The sequence below is a fragment of the Cucurbita pepo genome, chromosome 2 (genome assembly GCF_057944985.1).
Source record: "Cucurbita pepo subsp. pepo isolate OVF chromosome 2, ASM5794498v1, whole genome shotgun sequence".
In the NCBI taxonomy this organism is placed as follows: domain Eukaryota; kingdom Viridiplantae; phylum Streptophyta; class Magnoliopsida; order Cucurbitales; family Cucurbitaceae; genus Cucurbita; species Cucurbita pepo.
In genome coordinates, this window is record NC_141799.1 from 11,041,757 (window position 1) to 11,061,930 (window position 20,174).

The 20,174-nt window shown below is 37.5% G+C and overlaps 2 non-coding genes and 1 pseudogene across 2 annotated transcripts; 2 read left to right on the plus strand and 1 right to left on the minus strand.

Moving 5' to 3' along the window:
* Nucleotides 1-5,603: 5,603 nt before the first annotated feature.
* Nucleotides 5,604-6,260, plus strand: LOC147793673 (pectinesterase inhibitor pseudogene; annotated as a pseudogene).
* A 6,355-nt stretch (nt 6,261-12,615) lies between these two features.
* Nucleotides 12,616-12,709, minus strand: TRNAY-GUA (transfer RNA tyrosine (anticodon GUA)). The gene is made up of 2 exons: nt 12,673-12,709; nt 12,616-12,651 (listed from the first exon to the last, which is right to left on the minus strand). It is a non-coding gene; the product is annotated as a tRNA-Tyr (tRNA).
* Nucleotides 12,710-14,512: 1,803 nt separating this feature from the next.
* On the plus strand, nt 14,513-14,586 carry TRNAN-GUU (transfer RNA asparagine (anticodon GUU)). The gene has a single exon. It is a non-coding gene; the product is annotated as a tRNA-Asn (tRNA).
* The last annotated feature ends 5,588 nt before the right edge of the window (nt 14,587-20,174 follow it).

The window sequence follows — 20,174 nt, forward strand, 5'->3', positions numbered from 1 at the left end:
CACAAGTAAGATCGATCATGTCTAGCTTGAATGACTCTTGTTGATCAAATATCTCAAACACTTATTTGAGATTCGAATCACTCCACAAGCAAGATTTATCATGTCAAGCTTGAATGATTCTACATGCAACCTAAACTACAAAAAATTGCAAAGAAACTTAGTCATTGGCTAAAGAAAAGTACAAATGCTTCTTTTACTACATTTTCCAAGTCTGCCTTACAAATACAACATACATGGCTTTATATAGCCTCAAAATGAAACTACTAAAGGCATTATAAGAGTTGTAACATTCATATTTAATGGCTATAATTAACCATTATTTTATTGTAACCAAGTAAATTAAAAGTCCTAAAATACATTAATGAAATACAATAACTCTCAATTGTAATCCACCCAAAATTTATAATATGAAACTTCATTCTTCTTCAATGTGGCGTGAATTGAAATATCTTTTGATAATTTCAACAATATTTTCTTCACATCTTCAGTGAAGCATATTGTATGATTGATGTCTCTTGGTTCATATCACTTTGTTATTCTTAGATATTGTGGAAGCCTACTGGGTTCTTAAGGGCATCTAGACAATTTAAATCTTGTCTCTCGTTTTCAAGATGTTTAGGACTAACTCCTCGAGTTATTCCATTCTCTGAGTGCACACAGGTTTAGACCTTGATTACTTTTACTATGTTACATGATTAGAAGGGGTACTTTTGACAAAATATGCTAGATGACATAATATAGTACACCAAGAAATGCTTCATTTGCCAATAGGGCAAAGTTAAAAAGGCCAAGATCTCAGAACTCCTCGAACCCTTGCTGGTGCCGACAAGACCTTGGGAGAGTGTATCACTAACCTTCATCACACACTCAAAGGTTGGCAAACATGAAGTCAGGTCATCGTCGATTGATTCTCGAAATATGTCGCGTTCAAACTCACGCCCAAGATATGTTCAGTCGAATTGGCTGACCAACTATTCTTCAAACATATTTATCAAGACATTTTGGATGAATTAATTCGAGTTCTTGAAGGCAACTTCGAATATCTCATTGAGTTACCATCTCCAGACTGATGGATAGACCGAACGATTCAATTGTTTGTTGGAAGAATATTTGCGACACTTCGTTTAGGCATGTAAAAACAAATTAGATGCAACACTAGATGTGGTCCAATTTTCTTTATTTGCCAAAGTAGTTCCTCGACCGGGAGAAATCCCTTTGAAATTGTGAGCCGAAGGCAACCATCCCTATGCCATATCATTAACCACCCATACGCAGGGAAGAATCCTCAAGCCCAAAACTTCAAAAATGGAAGAAGGAAGTACTGTCCCGTCACATTTCAGGTAAAAGACTAAGTTCTCATCAAGTTGATTCTAGAATAGATCAATTTCTGCAGCACAAAGGACTAGAGGCTTGTCTAAAAATACGAAGAACCGGGTGAAGTTCTCAAGAAAATTGGAGTTACATCTTATAGGGTGGCATTCCCCACGTGGATGAAAATCTATATCGTAATTCATGTGAGCAATCTAAAGTCTTACCTCAACAATATCCAGAGCAGCCGCAATATCATTGCAAAACCTAGAATAGACCTCAAACAAAGAAGTCAAGGTAATCCTAGCTAAGAAAGTTAGGAAAGTTAGAAGGTCTGTACAGAATGTTCGAGAATTATTTGACAAATGGAAGAACCTCCCTACAGAGGAAACAAACTGAGAACGTGCCAAAAATCTGGACTCTGTCATGACCCACATTGTAGATTTTGAACTTCGTTAGTTGACAAGGACGTCAACCAATTAGGCGGGCGAGGATCTCATGGTCATGTTTGTCCAAGACATATTACCCATTGCCGCATGCTCCTGACATGCCAAAGCCTTTCTACTTGCTTTCATGTTGTGTTACTTTCTTATTACATTTTATGTTGTATGACCATTCGACGAAATCATGTTTACTTCTTTCAGACCGCCTTAAAATGTACCATACCGGGACAAAGTAATCGTTAAACCTCTCTGGACCAAGTATTGTAATCGTTCTTAACTTTCACAATGCTTTCTTTCAACTCGCTTTCAATGATTTTTCTCGTCCACATTTACTAAAACCTTTTCTCTCAAAACGTGGCTCGAGGCTCGACATAAATAAGTGATATTCGATAATAACAATGATCTAATAAGACATTCAAATCATTACAACAAAAATAACTTAATAAAAACATTTTAAACTATACGAGTTCAATTAATAAAAGTAAAACATATATAAATTTCACTGAACAGTTAACGCATACGTCTCTGTTGTACCTTCTGTATGCACGATAAAATCCCCATTGAAACAACACCAATGCCAAGAGTAAGCGGCAGAACAGCGGTGACTCGGGGCATCATCGGCTCCGGCGTCAAAGCTTTTACCGACGACACATAAGACGAGAGCATGCCGCTTAATGCGAAGAACAAAGTGAAGTACAGAGAGTTCCTGGAAACTGATGGTGTGTTGGCAGGCAACTCATTCAATAGCGCTATAAATTGCAACATTGAAACTATCATGCACACTGTTACGCCAACGATGAAATTGGTGAACTCAGCTGGGAATTTTGTGGCCATTATCGATGTCCCTGCTACATAACTTAGGGACACACAAAATTTTGTCACAAAAAAAATTAGGTTTCCATAGTGTTAAGAATGAGAAATAGAATTGGGATCGAAAGTATGATCTTAGTGATTACAAACGTTTAAATACAATATAAACTATCAACTAATACAATGAAAATATAGGATACAAACTATCAACTAATACAACTGCTAAATTTTGTAAATAAGATAAAATATACTATTAATCAAATCATAAGATAAAATATACTACTAACAACTCCCAAAAACAAAGAAAAAATATTAACGGATATCTAACATATGCTTCATAACTAATTATTAAAACATATTCTCCAAATATCATATCTTAATACTCCCCTCAAGTTGGAGAGTGTATGTCAATCACACCCAACTTGTCCTTCAAAAGATCAAACTGATGTCTTCCCAAATCTTTAGTGAAAACATCTGCCAATTGCATTTTAGTCGAAACATAACACGGTTTGATGATTCCAGCTTGTAACTTTTCTCGAACTATATGGCAATCTATTTCAATGTGTTCCGTACGTTCGTGAAAGACTGGATTGACTGCTGTATGTAATGCTGCTTGATTATCACAATATAATAATGCTGGTTCGGACGGTGGAACATTCAAGTCTTGAAGAATGCATCTTAACCAAGTTAACTCTAAACAAGTATTTGTCATAGCTCGATACTAGCCTTCTGCGGATGATCTGGACACATTAGTTAAGACTTCCAATAAATAATTGAATTTCCGAAGAAAATGCAGAACCCAGAAATAGACCGTCTGGAGTTCGACAACCACCCCAGTCATAATCGCAATATGCTTGTAATCTTAAATTGTTTTCAGATGGTAGTAGGAGTCCTTGACGAGGAGTACCTTTGATGTATCTCAGAACCCGAAGAGCTGCCTCCCAATGTGGTTTTCTTGGTTCATGCATAAATTGACTAAGCATACGAACTGAATAAACTATGTCAGGCCTAGTAACGGCCAAATATATTAATCTGCCAATCAACCGTCTGTATTTACTTTCATCATCCAACACCTCACCTCGAGAAAAGTACGCCTCCTCTTAATCGAGGCTCGACTTCTTTTTCTTTTGGAGTCTTAGTTGTTTTTTACTATGCCTTCAAGGAGGCTCGGCTCCTTTTCTTTTGGAGTTCTTTGTTCGACATTTGAGGATTTACCAATCTATGGGTACGACCAAGTTTAGGGCATGGCTCTGATACCATTGTGGGGAGGTGGATTAAATCTAAGCGCGCTCATGGAGGTGGAAGGACATGCGCCGACCCTACGTTAATTGAAGGAAAATCGATGAGGCAACATTTTGCGAGACTTGAAGGTGTGCTTTTGGAGGACACATGCCACACCAAGAAAAAATAAGAAAATACTAATGCCTTACGTCGCCTGGACTCGAAGCCAAGAACACTCAGTGTCGTGAGTGGGGTGGGTGTCAAGTAGTGAAATTGTTTTTGGGAGTTTAAGTTAAATTATTCTTAAATTGAGCGCCAATAGCAACTGGCCGTGGTATTTGCACGTGAGCCCGTTGCGAGTGGAATCATGCCTAGAAGCCATTCCAGCCACGCATGGGGCGCGTGAAGGTGTGTGGAAGGTGATCTTTTGACTATTTTACATCCATACTAATCCTAAAATGACTTGAATTATGACCATCTAGTGAAATTTTTGAAGATTTAGAGAACCGAAATGACATTCCAGAAGAGTGAGCTGTCTTTCTACTCAACATATCGGCCACTATGTTAGCTTTACATGGGTGATAAAGGATCTTTGTATCATAATCCTTCACAAACTCCAACTATCTCCTTCGTCCCATGTTCAACTCTTTGTACCTGAATAAGATACTTGAGGCTCTTATGGTTTTACTACCCGTACCTTTTCACCATACAAGTAATGTCACCATATTTTTAACGTGAACACCACAGTTGCTAACTCCAAATCGAGGGTTAGGTAGTTACGCTCATATTTCTTAAGCTATTAGGAGCCATATACAATCACTTCTCCATTAACACCAACACGCAGCCCCAATCCTTTTCTCGAGGCATCGTTGTACACCATGCTTGAACCATAAAATAGTGCTGGCATTAGCGCATACATAAAAAACTCCTTAAGCTCTTGATTAACTTTGTCAAGGTTTGAATAAGTCCTAAAAAGAAACATTCCGTAGTAGTTCGCTAACTCCAAAAAAACTTTTAAGTTCTCGGACTGAGGATGGTCTGGGTTATCTCATGATTGCATCTATTCGACCCAGAAAATCCCCGGTTGAGTTATCTCATGATTGCTTCTAACAAACTTGCAGAAAATTGTGGGCTGAGGTTGGTCTCCCTTATCTCATGATTGCCCCAAATGTTCCATGATTACTAACTTCTCAACATCCCATGATTTTAGCCAAGTCGAGCTTGTTGACTTACTAACTTCTCAATGCATGATTCCCACATCCATGATTTTAACCCACTCGAGTTTATTGACTCACATCCCTTACGTCAAAACACACAATCATGGCAAGGACTACTTTTCGTGATGCCAACAAAAAATATTGGCAAAACAAATATTGGTCGACGTATTAGCACTATCCATGTACTATATATTTTTTAGGTTATTTATTAAATATTATCCTCTTCATGAAAACTATGGTTCAATATTACATTAATAACCTTGATTTTTTAATTTTTTTTGTAAAATAAATATTATTAATTTAAGCTGAGGAGAACGGTTATAATCTTACTAACAAGAGAGTAAAGTTATGACTCTTATGTGTAGTCAGTCAAGGTTAACACGAGAGTGGCACATGGAGGAAGACGGTGTATTGTCTAAAAAAGTGCATAATAACTTAGCCAAATTTGTGATTGGGTTTAGAGAGAAAAAAGCTTAACCTATTCCGTCTATTTTTGTTCGTTTTTCTTTTAATAGGGTTTTACTTAAATTTCTAATGTGAAAGCTATTAAAAGGAATATTTGTGAGTGTATAAATATGTGAACCCTCTCTCCGAATTAATTGAGCAAAACAGACAGAAAAATCAAAATAAAAAATGGCATCTTCTAGTTTTCTTGCCGTCTTTAGGATTGTCCTTTTAGTACTGTTCTTCAATGGGATGGTGCCCATGCATGCGGCTTCCCAAGACGACATCGTTTCCACCATCTGCAAGAAAACTAGAAACCCTTCTTTTTGCTTTAACGTGTTGAAATCTGCTGGCACCAGAGACCTAAAAGGGCTGGCCACCTTCACCCTCAACCTCGCCCACGACAAGGTTGCTCAAACTCGTGCCCTCGCCCTGTCCCTGGCGTCCAAGGCAGCCGATCCCAAGCTTAAGGAGCGATATGCCACCTGTGCTGAACAATACGACGATGCCGCCGACGACATCGAGGATGGGAAGAACGACCTGAGGGAAGGTGACTACAATGGCGTCAACATTAAGGCGTCTGCAGCCATGACGGAGGCCGACGACTGTCTGGACAGCTTCACGCAGCCGCCGAAGGACCCATCGGCGTTGTCTGGCAACGGGAAGACTGTGGAAGATATTTGTAGTATCATCTTGGTTATAGCCAATCTTCTCCTTGGGCGTGCCTAATTCATTTTTCTTCAACCTTTCTTCATTTTATCGTACATGTACTTGGAATGCCATGAATCAATAATATGTCTGTTTTGAATCCTATAAATTTGGACATCGACTCCTTCACATTTTAATAATCTAACTAATCTAGGGTCACTCTATAACTCTTAGTGCTCTCCAATTTTAAAGGTCATAGGGTCTAGTTCGTGAGTCAATAGCGACACATAATTTCTTGTTAATGAGTTATAGGCCTCCTCGGCCCACAATGAAGCTAAAGAAACTAGTTTGAATCAAAGTGAGTGTGGAGGGAGAGTTGCCCAAATTTTTCAAAAGCTTACTAGATTTCATTTTCTTTTCTTCTCAAATTTTCATTATTAACTTTTTTGGTTAGGTTGGTTTGTTTTGATCTTTTTGGATTCGAGTCCTTTTGGGTTGGTTTCAAGTTTATAGGCATAAAAACTAGGTCTGGTTTCAAGTTTATAGGCACAAAAACTAGGTCATGAACCGACCCAATTTCATTAAAAAAAGGCTAGCGGAAGGCCGAACGTTTCCTGTCCCAACGACCCTCCCTCTAATCATAACCTCCACACAAGACAGACAAGGGACCTCCACACAAGACAGACAAGGGGTGAACGGGGGTGACCCTCAAGTGACATCTATCCGACCACATGAGTCCAGATTGTGACCTCCACACAAGACAGGCAAGGGGCGACCCTCAAATGACATCCACAAGACAGACAAGGGGCGACCCTTAAATGACATCTATCTGACCACATGAGTCCCAAGATTGAGAAGTGTCATGATGCGAGAGGAGGACAGTGCATCATCCAATACACCAAGAATGTGCACTGAAGCTAAGACATCATCCAATACACCAAGAATGTGCACTGAAGCTAAGGCATCATCCAATACACCAAGAATGTGCATTGAAGCTAAGGCATACAAGGCATCATCCAATACAGCAAGAATGTGCATTGAAGCTAAGGCATACAAGGCATCATCCAATACACCAAGAATGTGCATTGAAGTTAAGTCATACGCTAAGTTCGAGAGAGAGACGACACGAGTGTCAAAGACAAGCTCGAAAAAGGTCGAGGGCTCCAAACAATAACTTCAAAAGTCAAGATTTTGATATGATGTGGCCTGTTTTAATTAACGTGGTTGAGATGTCATGTTTATATTAGTGTTAGTGATAAAAAAAAAAAAAAAAAAAAATCATTCTTTTTTTTTTTTTTTTTTTTTTAATCGGTTTTGATATTTATTTAAGAAATTAAATATAGAGAGTTATTTAATTTTTCGTGAAGTGAGACAAATTTTTTTGTGAGAACTTTTTAAATTGAAGTACCCTAAATTTATGAGATGGAAAAATATTTTTTTTTTCCAACATGTACAACATTTTTCACTATCTCGCATATGTATATCTTTTTTTTCAATTGGGTAGTATATGTACTATAGGTAGGGTTGCTAAATTGATGACTTTTATTTTAGTATATCTTGATGCTATAGTATATTGCTTCAGTCTCTGTCATGAAATTGTGTATAGTATATTGCTTCAGTCTCTGTCATGAAATTGTGTATGATGGTCATAGTTCTCTTAGCTGATATAGGGTTAATTCATGTCTTGTACATAAGACCTTACTCTTCCATCTCTCCCACTATGTTTTGAAGTAAGGGGGCTTCCATGTAAGAGTTTTCAATGCTTTCAATTGGCGATGTTTCAACTAAAGTCATCTCATAGTCAGCTAATGAATTCACCAAATTTAACGTGGAAGGCATAAAGAGTGGCTCTTTGTGAGCATTCAGACACTTGATAGGTCCCTCTTACATATAAAGCAGAACGAGGATGTTAAGGATTATTGGGAGGAGTAGTCCCACATTGGCTAATTAAAGGGATGATCATGGGTTTAGAGGTAAGAAACACCATCTTCATTGGTGTGAGACTTGGTAAGGAAACAAAAAGAAAAGTCAGGAGAGTTTATGCTAAAATTGGACAATGTCAATAGAATCCTAAGTGTTGAATAAAGAAGTTGTGAGCCATTTGAAAGTGTAGTCAAAGTGGTCAAATTGGCTTAAGTGTCGAGCAAAGGGTGAAGGGACCTCAGAGGAGGCTCTATGGTGTATTCCTCCATGTGGGCAATAGAGTCCGTCGAGCTACCCTCACACTCATGCCACCGGTTCATATGACTTTATTTGACCCACGGTCCCAATCGTGGGCATCAATTCTTGGATGGGTATCTCACCTAGGTAGCCAGCTAACTATCAATCTTATCAACTTTTGTGACATTCTCACTCATACAAGATTCCAAAAATCAAAGATCGTCAAAGACTTCTCATCCACATATGCATGGATAAACTGAGCGGCAGAACTAGATTCTAGAGAACATGTTGAGGACATTGTGTTATAGACTTTGCTGGTTGTTGGGATGAACACTTGTACATAATGGAGTTTGCTTATAATAATAGCTACATGTGACTGTGTAGATTGCCCCCTTAGAGACTCTTTACGAGTGTAGGTGTCAAACTTCTATCTTCTAGGAAGAGGTAGGTGAGCAACAACTTCTAGGGTCGGAGTTGGTTTAGATTATTAATGCAGCAGTGCAAAAAATCAGATAAAGAATACTGAAGGCACGAAGCGGGCAAAAGCACTACGAAGGCACTCGTAGCAAGAAACTTGAGTTTGTTACTCGTGATCATGTCTTTTTCAAAGTTGCACCTATGATACGTGTGTTGAAATTTGGGAAGAAGGGCAAGTTGAAGACAAGATTTGTAGGTCTCTTTGAGATCTTAGAGAATATAGGACTAGTGGCATACAAATTAGCACTACCACTTACATTTGTCACCGTGCATAACGTGTTCCATATGTTTATACCGTAGAAGTATACCCCAGACTCTTCATACGTTATCGAACATGAGTCACTTTTCTTTAGAGAGGATTCTTCATATGGGAGAAGTCGATGAAGATACTAGTTAGAGATGTGAAGTTGGTGCATAACAAGCAGATTGTCTTGGTCATGGTCTTATGATGGAACCATGGGAATGATGAAGCCGGTTAGAAAAGAGAGGATGAAAAACACAAAGAAGAAAAAAGAAAGAGAAAAGAAGTGGTTAGGATTTTGGAAAGAAAGTTAAAAGAAAACAATATTCCACCACTAGATTCCATGGCTTGGAGTCATTTTTTACCAAGCTTTCTTCATGAAAATTTCTCAGAACGTATTGGTCTAATGATCTAGACTTTTGAATCACTAGAACGTGTTAAGAAAAATACGATAAAACAATTTTTAAAATTTAAAAGATAAAATCAAATATATTTATTATTTTGGAAAGATTGTTTGAATATTAATATAAAATCGGGGACCAAGGTAGGAGATACCAAACAAACTATAGCCAAGATACCAAAAGAACTGACTCTCTAGAATGACCTTCCTTTGTGGTCGCATAACTCCCGAATGCTTCCCACGTCAACCAATCAGCTAACCACTTGAGAAAAAAAAGTAATATTTGGTGAGCATAAAAATAGTTGGTAAGTAGCCTACCCGTAGGCTTTTAGACATCCATGACCTAGTAAGTTACTATGAGCTTTAATTTGGACTCTAGGAAATTCATGCATAAGCTTCTAAACCTAACCTGGACTCTAGGAAGTTCATGCATAAGCTCGTACACCTAATGCTCCTAAACCTATCTAAGCTTCTGGATGGTCTAGAAGTTCCTAAGTCAGTTTTCGTGTGTATTACAAACCCAATAAAGGTTTGGAGGTTGTTCACCTAACCTAATGTCGTACAATCACCTGAACAACCTAACTAAGCTTTGCGGTGAACCAACTTGTTTGATCTTCTTATTTAGCCGCTTATATTGATTAGGAAGTGAATCACTGGTATCCTAAGTTGAAGAGGAGCAACATGAACAAACATGCTGACTTGAACGACGATATGGCATCGTGAGACCTGAATATCATTTGTGAAAGCTTAGCTAGCAACCCCTCCACAAGACCATAACATCACACTGAAGTGGGGGAGCAACCTCGTGTGTTGACTAACTACCGAGTTTACCCGTGTGGTCCATAGCACTTGTGACGAGTTTATGGAACAAAGACCTTGTTCAGAGATCCCTGACTATTTCTACACCCGATAAGGCACTAGAGAAATTGAGACAAGCTTGACATCACTGAGTTGTACTACAAGAAATTAGAAGTGGTCTGGACTTTGGTGATATCTTCACGACTACTAATAGACATGGTAAGCTACAACAATTTGTGGGTGTGTGAGTATGATTGATCTTGCTCCCACTTCCGCTACTACAATTTGTATTAGAGCATTTTGGTTGTGGCATTAGGGTACCACAATTAGTATCAACAGAGCCAAGTTTGGACATTTGTGGTATTGTGAAAGACTTAACCTCATCGACCACCAGACGTGCTCAAACTCAGCATCAATTGTCGAAGATAAGTTTCTTATTGCAAGCTTGCTTATTTGTTTTTCAGATTTTGTTTTTGGAAATCATACTTTCAAGAATGGTGAATATCTCCATCCATTCAAATTTTGTTGGTTTTGGTCGCTTAATTTAATCTTCAGCTTGCTTAACTTGATATAAAAATTGTTTTCTTGCATGGAGATTTGGAAGAAGAAATATATACGACACAGTGAGTTGGTTTTCGAGTAGTGTAGATTGAAGAAATCTTTGTATAGGCTGAAACAATCTCCTCGTCAATGGTATATGGATTTTGATCACTTCATGGTGGAGCATAAGTACACTCACAGTCAATTTGACAATTGTGTGGTTTGTTTATCTATTTGATCTTGTATGTTGATGCTATGTCAATTGCTTCCAAGAAACAAGTGGAGATTGATAAGTAACGATCAATTACTGGTTATCTGTCCACTATGGCTAGTGGACCTATTTGTTGGCATTCAACATTGTTGTCTACTGTTGCTGAGCATATGACAGTCACTCCAATATTGGTACATTATCTCATATTGGTACTTAAATCATCTTGATTTATGTATGCTAGTGTTCCTTTGATTCATGTATGAGAATTAGTATTGCTATGTTTATATAAAAATTTGTCTAACATTGTTTTAAGACGTGGAGTCATTTTCATTTTGTATTTGACGCGAGGCAATTGAGAAGAACTTTGTAACAGAGAATTTGTAGTGTGAGAGTGTGAGATACACTTGTAAACACTTTGGTTAGTGATTAGCTATCACCCGTGGATGTAGGGAAATTTCTTACTTCCGAACCATGTAAATCTTTGTTTCTCTTTGTTTAACTTATATTTGTGGGTGTGTGAGTACGATCGATCTTGCCTCCGCTTCCGTCACAACAATTGATACCAAAGAATTTTGGTCGTGGCATTTTTACGAATGGTTTACAATCTTGATAATTCTTAAAAATAATATAAGGGTAGACTTAATGAATCACAATCAACCCCCTTTTGGGGCAAGCGTCCTCGTTAGCACGGAGAGGTTTCCGTACCCTTATAAGAAATGTTTGGTTTCCCTCTCCAACCGATGCGAGATCTCACAATCCACCTCATTGGTACGGAGAGGTTTCCACAAGAAATGCTTGGTTCCCATCTCCAACCGATGTGGGATCTCACAATCCACCTTGATGGCGCAGAGAGATTTCTACACCCTTATAACGAATGTTTGGTTCTCCTCTCCAACCAATGTAGGATCTCACACTCCACCCCCCTCGGGACCCAGCGTTCTCGCTGACATAGAGGAGTTTTCACACCCTTATAAGGAATGTATGGTTCCCCTTCCCAACCGATGTGGGATCTCACAAAACACCCCCTCAGGGGCCCAACATCCTCGCTGGCACACTGCCCGGTTTGTGACTCTGATACCATTCGTAACAGCCCAAACCCACAACTAGCAGATATTTTCTGCTTTAACCTGTTACGTATCAGCGTCAGCCTCATGGTTTTAAAACGCGTCTGTTAAGGAGAGGTTTCCACAGCTTTATAAGGAATGTTTCATTCTACTGTCCTCTCCAACCGATGTAGAATCTCACAGCTAAACACCAAACTTTATCCATATACCATAAACCCATTAGATTATTTCTTGAACATGATCCACCCATTTGTAACCTACATATTGTTCGAAATTACATTAATAACCTTAGATTTATCATATAATAAATAGTGTTAAATTCCATATAAAATAATCAAAATAATGTTACGGGTGTACATGGGTCGGGTCGGGTTGGGTTGAGAGAATTTTTTGGAACAACCCAAAAGTTCAGGTTGGTTGGATTGGTAACCCAACCTAACCCGAAAATTTTGACAACCTAGCCCTTTATTTGATTCAGGTCGTTCCATTTGTTAAAAAAAAAAAAAGTAAAAAGAAAAAATTAGTAATTATCTATAAGTTACGGACATATAATTAATTATCTATATTCAAAATATATAATCATTCAACAAAATACTTATATCAATAGTACATACATATTAAACTTTTAAAAACTCCGACCTACCGGATTTGAACCAGCGACCTAAGGATGACTTTGGGATTCTTCAACCACTACAGTCCTCCGCTCTACCAACTGAGCTAAGGTCGGACTTGTATAAAAATCATATACCATAATATAAACAAAATCGAAAAAATTAATATATATAAAAAAAAATAATAAAGTAATAAAAATATCGAAGCATCCACGGGTACGAAATTCAAAAACTCCAACATCATTTTGGTCGTGGCATTTATACAACATTTGGAACCTCCCATTGAAATTTTTTTGCTTTCATAAAGAACTTGATTTGTATTGGGTTTTACAATTTGAAACCCACTTAGATCCAAACATATGATTTCTTAAAGTGTAATACATATGCGTAGGTGCCAAATTCTCATACATATGATAATACAAGAGCTTTAATCCATTCTTGAAGAATTTGTGCAAGAACCAAGGTAAGAAGGTGAAGTTAGATAGGTTGTAGCTCGCCCTAAGAATTTGTTCAAGAACCTGGTTTGACACACACATAGGCTTTGGCCCATGTGTCGGGGCGCTTGTCCTTCGAGACATGCTTTGTGTTGGATGAACACAACTCTCCACAATGGTATGATATTGTCCACTTTGAGCATAAGCTCTCATGGTTTTTCTTTGGGCTTCCCCAAAAGGCCTCAAACCAATGGAGATAGTATTCCTTGATTATAAACCCAGGATCATTCCCTAAATTAGCCGATGTGAGACTTTTATCCAACACCTCCCCTCGAACAAAGTACGCCTCCCCTTAATCGAACCTCGACTCCTTTTTCTTTTGGAGTCCTTTGTTCGACATTTGAGGATTCTATTGACATATCTAAGTTTAAGGCATGACTCTGATACTATGTTAGAATGAACACGACTCTCCAGAATGGTATGATATTTTCCACTTTGAGCATAAGCTCTCATGGTTTTACTTTGGACTTCCCCAAGAGGCCTCAAACCAATGGAGATAGTATTCCTTGATAATAAACTCATGATCACTCCCTAAATTAGGGGACGTGGGACTTTCATCCAACGCTTTGCACCTATAGGACTCGTTGCTTCACTATGGATGTTCAATATATAATATGACTGGATTTGTTCTGCCATATACTTGGAGATTACTAGATATATAGTATGCATACACATAATAATCCTATGCCACATAGCATTAAGCTCTAAGAACCACGGCCGAAGGGGCAACCAATGTCAATGTCGACGAGGAAATTAGAGAATCTTATAGTAATATTTTTCCAACTCAACCTCAAACAATTAAACCATTTTTTAACCATACTTCTCTTCGGTTCTTGAACTTCTCGATAGGAACAATCCACCTCCACAATGATATGATATTATTCATTTTGAGTATCAGCTCTTTGGACTTTCTTTTGGTTTTTTTTTTTTTTTTTTTTTTTTTTTTTTTTTTTTTTTTTTTTTTAAATAGTGTTTCTCAAATATACTCATGATCTTTCCTTTAATGAGCTAATGTTAGACGCTAACAATTTTCAACACTTCTGCCTTATTATATTATGTTGAAGGTGAGAACATCCTATGTAGCATGAATACGTCGTAAATTGCCTCGACATGCCTTTGACAAGATCAACTTTGCAAGCCCCTCAACCCGGTCTCTACTTACGTGGACTTGAATTACGAAAATCAACCACCATCTCCACCTGAGCTGTTGTTCTTCCTTCCACTTCTTGTACCATGAACTTGCCTCTACTCATTTTTCTTCTTATCGAACCATGTTTTGCAATTGTCATCCCAGCATCATCTTTCACTTTCAAATCTCGGTGTCTCATTGAAGCTTACCAATGCTGCTTTAGACCTTGAATTAATAATCCTAAATAAAAATAAATAAATTTTAAATTAATTAATTCAAAATGCAATGAACAATTAGCTGGAATAGCTCAGTTGGTTAGAGCGTGTGGCTGTTAACCACAAGGTCGGATGTTCAAGCCCTCCTTCTAACGATATCTTTTTTTACTTTTTATGTTTTTAAACTCTCTAATTATTTTTTTCTCTCTTATCTTCTTTTTCTTGTTTGAATGCATAAACAACTGGCAATAAAGACTCTTTTCATAGATCTCAGTTACATGCAATCTGAAAGAGGAGAATTGAACTTGGCTTCCGTTACGTCATTAGTTGGGATTCTTTCTTCATCGACTCTATCAATGGCTTCATAGCTTCATAGGTAAGATGATTGAAACCTCTAATTTTTTTTTTTTGTCATGTATGTGAATGAGTTAAGTTTGACTGATCGTCCATTGCACCCACATTGAGACTAAAGGAAGAGTTGCGAGATCCCATATTGATTGGGGAGGAGAACGAAACACCCTTTATCATGTGAAAACCTCTTCCTAACAGACGCGTTTTAAAAATCTTGAGAGGAAGCCCGAGAGAGAAAATCCTAAGAGGGCAATATATGCTAGGGACGGATCTAGGCTGTTACAGTTAATAAGTTGGTTCAAGGTGAAACCAATAAATAGCTAACCATTTAATTTGAGAGTTAAATGAATCATAATCACAGTCATGAATTGGATAAGCCTCGTCATAGTGAGCTTAATTGAACAACAAGTTGCTATATTAGATATACTAGACAATAAATTGGAAGGTTTATGTGACTAAGCTTTCTCACTCATTGCCATTGGAATACAATTATAGAAGGAAATACAAAAGACACAAAATAGGAAGATGAGCTAACATTTCATAATGACCCGTGTGACCAAACAACTCTCAAATGCTCCCTACCTCAATTCCAACCTACAAACACCTGAAAAAAAAGAAGGAAAATGGGTAAATATAAAAAAAACTCGATAAGCAATCTACTCGTAGGCTCTTATGGCATCCTCATCCTGGTAGGTATCCATGGATTTTTCTCCGGGCTCTAATAAGTTTAATCCTGGTCTCTACTGCTATTTGAGCATCTGAGGTGCTTCGAAGTTTTATGTGGTTCTCTAGTTACTCATGAACTTACTCTGGGTTCGAGGAAGTGGTCTCCTAATTCTGGTGTTGTGAGTTTACGGGGCGATAAATTTCATCTTTAGGGTAAAAAAAACTTTTATGTTCTTATATTTATATAGCTTGCTATGCTCTTGCAGTGAATGTCCAACGCCTTGGATTGAGGTGCTACTTCATAAAGTTTTGATTGGGCAGTAAGGTGTCTTCTAGTCTAAACCTCATTTATGGGAGGTTAGTTGGCAGACCATCCCACAGGACCATAAAGTCACCAGAGTCTGGGGGAAGCGACCCTTGTGTGCCGGCCAACTATTGGATTAACCTACATGATCCCATGCACCCATCTCAAGAATAGTTTTACATCTAAGTGGTCTTGTTCAAGAGACATTTGACAATTTCCACAAAGTTGGGACACCTAATTGCATACTCTTGCTGACCTATACTTGGCTCGATAGGACAGTATCGAATTAAAAACTCGACGGTATGGGTACTGGAGTGGAAACGGTAGCGGAGACCCTATTAACACCATACATATTGCTAACAACTTGAAAAAGTTACCTTTGTCATATGAACCAAGAGACATCAATCATACAATATGCTTTCTTTCTTTCAATGGTTTTTTTTTTTTCTTATTGGCACAATCTAACCAATTTACCAACAAGAAAATTGATTTAGAAGATCTTAAAGAAGAATAAAGTGTTGATAAGATCCAAATGTAACACTTTAAAGAACATAAAAAAAATGTATATATATATATTTTTGTGATAGAATATGAACATTCTACACAAACTGAGACAAAAAAATAATAAGAGAATTAAAAGAGATAAGGGCAATGCAAATGATAAGATAAGGAATCAACTACAAGGGGAATAAGATTCGGATTACCTTGTTAATCGAATATCTCAAGGCAAGAACACTTGATTGAGATTCGAATCACTCCACAAGTAAGATCGATCATGTCTAGCTTGAATGACTCTTGTTGATCAAATATCTCAAACACTTATTTGAGATTCGAATCACTCCACAAGCAAGATTTATCATGTCAAGCTTGAATGATTCTACATGCAACCTAAACTACAAAAAATTGCAAAGAAACTTAGTCATTGGCTAAAGAAAAGTACAAATGCTTCTTTTACTACATTTTCCAAGTCTGCCTTACAAATACAACATACATGGCTTTATATAGCCTCAAAATGAAACTACTAAAGGCATTACAAGAGTTGTAACATTCATATTTAATGGCTATAATTAACCATTATTTTATTGTAACCAAGTAAATTAAAAGTCCTAAAATACATTAATGAAATACAATAACTCTCAATTGTAATCCACCCAAAATTTATAATATGAAACTTCATTCTTCTTCAATGTGGCGTGAATTGAAATATCTTTTGATAATTTCAACAATATTTTCTTCACATCTTCAGTGAAGCATATTGTATGATTGATGTCTCTTGGTTCATATCACTTTGTTATTCTTAGATATTGTGGAAGCCTACTGGGTTCTTAAGGGCATCTAGACAATTTAAATCTTGTCTCTCGTTTTCAAGATGTTTAGGACTAACTCCTCGAGTTATTCCATTCTCTGAGTGCACACAGGTTTAGACCTTGATTACTTTTACTATGTTACATGATTAGAAGGGGTACTTTTGACAAAATATGCTAGATGACATAATATAGTACACCAAGAAATGCTTCATTTGCCAATAGGGCAAAGTTAAAAAGGCCAAGATCTCAGAACTCCTCGAACCCTTGCTGGTGCCGACAAGACCTTGGGAGAGTGTATCACTAACCTTCATCACACACTCAAAGGTTGGCAAACATGAAGTCAGGTCATCGTCGATTGATTCTCGAAATATGTCGCGTTCAAACTCACGCCCAAGATATGTTCAGTCGAATTGGCTGACCAACTATTCTTCAAACATATTTATCAAGACATTTTGGATGAATTAATTCGAGTTCTTGAAGGCAACTTCGAATATCTCATTGAGTTACCATCTCCAGACTGATGGATAGACCGAACGATTCAATTGTTTGTTGGAAGAATATTTGCGACACTTCGTTTAGGCATGTAAAAACAAATTAGATGCAACACTAGATGTGGTCCAATTTTCTTTATTTGCCAAAGTAGTTCCTCGACCGGGAGAAATCCCTTTGAAATTGTGAGCCGAAGGCAACCATCCCTATGCCATATCATTAACCACCCATACGCAGGGAAGAATCCTCAAGCCCAAAACTTCAAAAATGGAAGAAGGAAGTACTGTCCCGTCACATTTCAGGTAAAAGACTAAGTTCTCATCAAGTTGATTCTAGAATAGATCAATTTCTGCAGCACAAAGGACTAGAGGCTTGTCTAAAAATACGAAGAACCGGGTGAAGTTCTCAAGAAAATTGGAGTTACATCTTATAGGGTGGCATTCCCCACGTGGATGAAAATCTATATCGTAATTCATGTGAGCAATCTAAAGTCTTACCTCAACAATATCCAGAGCAGCCGCAATATCATTGCAAAACCTAGAATAGACCTCAAACAAAGAAGTCAAGGTAATCCTAGCTAAGAAAGTTAGGAAAGTTAGAAGGTCTGTACAGAATGTTCGAGAATTATTTGACAAATGGAAGAACCTCCCTACAGAGGAAACAAACTGAGAACGTGCCAAAAATCTGGACTCTGTCATGACCCACATTGTAGATTTTGAACTTCGTTAGTTGACAAGGACGTCAACCAATTAGGCGGGCGAGGATCTCATGGTCATGTTTGTCCAAGACATATTACCCATTGCCGCATGCTCCTGACATGCCAAAGCCTTTCTACTTGCTTTCATGTTGTGTTACTTTCTTATTACATTTTATGTTGTATGACCATTCGACGAAATCATGTTTACTTCTTTCAGACCGCCTTAAAATGTACCATACCGGGACAAAGTAATCGTTAAACCTCTCTGGACCAAGTATTGTAATCGTTCTTAACTTTCACAATGCTTTCTTTCAACTCGCTTTCAATGATTTTTCTCGTCCACATTTACTAAAACCTTTTCTCTCAAAACGTGGCTCGAGGCTCGACATAAATAAGTGATATTCGATAATAACAATGATCTAATAAGACATTCAAATCATTACAACAAAAATAACTTAATAAAAACATTTTAAACTATACGAGTTCAATTAATAAAAGTAAAACATATATAAATTTCACTGAACAGTTAACGCATACGTCTCTGTTGTACCTTCTGTATGCACGATAAAATCCCCATTGAAACAACACCAATGCCAAGAGTAAGCGGCAGAACAGCGGTGACTCGGGGCATCATCGGCTCCGGCGTCAAAGCTTTTACCGACGACACATAAGACGAGAGCATGCCGCTTAATGCGAAGAACAAAGTGAAGTACAGAGAGTTCCTGGAAACTGATGGTGTGTTGGCAGGCAACTCATTCAATAGCGCTATAAATTGCAACATTGAAACTATCATGCACACTGTTACGCCAACGATGAAATTGGTGAACTCAGCTGGGAATTTTGTGGCCATTATCGATGTCCCTGCTACATAACTTAGGGACACACAAAATTTTGTCACAAAAAAAATTAGGTTTCCATAGTGTTAAGAATGAGAAATAGAATTGGGATCGAAAGTATGATCTTAGTGATTACAAACGTTTAAATACAATATAAACTATCAACTAATACAATGAAAATATAGGATACAAACTATCAACTAATACAACTGCTAAATTTTGTAAATAAGATAAAATATACTATTAATCAAATCATAAGATAAAATATACTACTAACAACTCCCAAAAACAAAGAAAAAATATTAACGGATATCTAACATATGCTTCATAACTAATTATTAAAACATATTCTCCAAATATCATATCTTAATACTCCCCTCAAGTTGGAGAGTGTATGTCAATCACACCCAACTTGTCCTTCAAAAGATCAAACTGATGTCTTCCCAAATCTTTAGTGAAAACATCTGCCAATTGCATTTTAGTCGAAACATAACACGGTTTGATGATTCCAGCTTGTAACTTTTCTCGAACTATATGGCAATCTATTTCAATGTGTTCCGTACGTTCGTGAAAGACTGGATTGACTGCTGTATGTAATGCTGCTTGATTATCACAATATAATAATGCTGGTTCGGACGGTGGAACATTCAAGTCTTGAAGAATGCATCTTAACCAAGTTAACTCTAAACAAGTATTTGTCATAGCTCGATACTAGCCTTCTGCGGATGATCTGGACACATTAGTTAAGACTTCCAATAAATAATTGAATTTCCGAAGAAAATGCAGAACCCAGAAATAGACCGTCTGGAGTTCGACAACCACCCCAGTCATAATCGCAATATGCTTGTAATCTTAAATTGTTTTCAGATGGTAGTAGGAGTCCTTGACGAGGAGTACCTTTGATGTATCTCAGAACCCGAAGAGCTGCCTCCCAATGTGGTTTTCTTGGTTCATGCATAAATTGACTAAGCATACGAACTGAATAAACTATGTCAGGCCTAGTAACGGCCAAATATATTAATCTGCCAATCAACCGTCTGTATTTACTTTCATCATCCAACACCTCACCTCGAGAAAAGTACGCCTCCTCTTA